The 1,544-nt window shown below is 39.4% G+C and overlaps 1 protein-coding gene and 1 long non-coding RNA gene across 2 annotated transcripts in view; both read right to left on the bottom strand.

Moving 5' to 3' along the window:
- LOC116689650 (CD209 antigen-like protein C) overlaps positions 1–1,544 on the bottom strand; it is a 24,308-nt gene that overhangs the window by 2,402 nt on the left and 20,362 nt on the right. The window lies entirely within an intron of this gene.
- Positions 1–1,544, bottom strand: part of LOC116689651 (uncharacterized) — a 5,072-nt gene that overhangs the window by 903 nt on the left and 2,625 nt on the right. Inside the window, exon 3 of the long non-coding RNA XR_004332062.1 lies at positions 724–859. This is a non-coding gene — a long non-coding RNA (uncharacterized LOC116689651). The remainder of the gene's footprint in view (positions 1–723; positions 860–1,544) is intronic.

Genomic DNA, 1,544 nt, shown 5'->3' on the forward strand with positions numbered 1-1,544 from the left:
TATATATCCTGCACTTACTGCTATTGCACTTCTGGTTAGACCCAAACTGCATTTTGTTACCTTGTACATGTGTAATGACAATAAAGTTGAATCTAATCTAATTTAATCTTCTGTAGATGTCAACTTTTTAATCATGGTGCTCATTTGGTTTCACCTTATCAGATGGTTTGAGATTTGACTGTTTTTGGACCAAATTGATTATATAGATTTCCAATCCATATATCTATTATCTACTAATGATAATCTTATACATAGTGACTTATTATATAGAATAAGTATAGAATAGAATTGTCGCTTAGTTGAATATAATGTAGCAATGGAACGACATGCAGGGAAAGATGACACAGTTTTGCCAGGGTTTTGGACTGACATTGGCCAGACTAAATCATAAAGAAGATACTAAGAAGATCTCATTACAATACAGGGTGACTGTATTGTAATGAGACATGGAGGACAGCTTATTCACTGGCCTGGAGACACTCAGTCAGGTTGGCAGCTGATCCACATAATGAGGCATGGTCGGAAATAATCAGGAGACATTTCTCAGAAACACAAAACAACTTCTGTATTCATGTCACGTATGGTTTTTTCACAAAACTTGACATACATTTTTTTCCCCATGATAGTGAAAGACAACCAAAATCTCAGATCACATCACAATGTAGGGTGACTGAGTAAAAATGTTACAGCAAGTACATCTAAATACCAGATGCAAGAACTCACTCTGTTGAAGCCTGTCCAACTCTTTAGCCATTTCAGTGAGCCTGGAGTTCAGCTGGTCTCTCTCTTCAGTCAGGGAAGAAGACTTGTCCTCACTGGCCTGGAGACGCTCAGTCAGGTTGGCCTTGATAGTGGCGAGCTCTGCAGCTGATCCACGTAATGTCATGTGGTCTGAAATCACCAAGACACAAGCCACCTTCTGCATTCATGTCATGTCTTATGTATTTCATGAGACTGCATTTCCTTAATTTGCTATTCCTGTGACATATCAAATTTTGTAGTGAACTCTGCAGTAGACTTTTTAGTAAGTCTTTTTTTCTACTGCAGTTTTATCACTACGACATACCACTGCTGCTGTTACAGTTTTTTCCGATTGCTAAACAACAGTGGTCACAACTGAAGACATGTACAAAACTCTTACCACAGTCTGCATTGCCCACAGTCAACGGAGTTAAATGTCACGAGGCAGAAGTTTATTTTATTGAGCATGCTTTTATATTTGGATTTGCTGTGTTTTTATCTTATTTTATTGCTTTCCTATAATCGCCCCTAGGGGTAGCATATACTGTATAAAGAAAACAGAATGGGTCCAAGAATAGATCCCTGGGGTACCCCACAAGAGAGAGGAGCAACTGACAAGGAGACAACAGAAAAGCTCCTATTTGACAGATAGGCGCTAAACCATTTGAGTGCTGAGCCTCTGATGCCTACACAATTCTCAAGGCGAGAGAGGAGGACTGCAGGAATAAAACAGTAGGATTCCCGGCATCTACAGACAAGGCAATATCATCATTATGTACTCAACAGTGCAGACTCAGTGCTGT

The sequence above is a fragment of the Etheostoma spectabile genome, chromosome 5, assembly GCF_008692095.1.
Source record: "Etheostoma spectabile isolate EspeVRDwgs_2016 chromosome 5, UIUC_Espe_1.0, whole genome shotgun sequence".
Taxonomy (NCBI): Eukaryota; Metazoa; Chordata; class Actinopteri; order Perciformes; family Percidae; genus Etheostoma; species Etheostoma spectabile.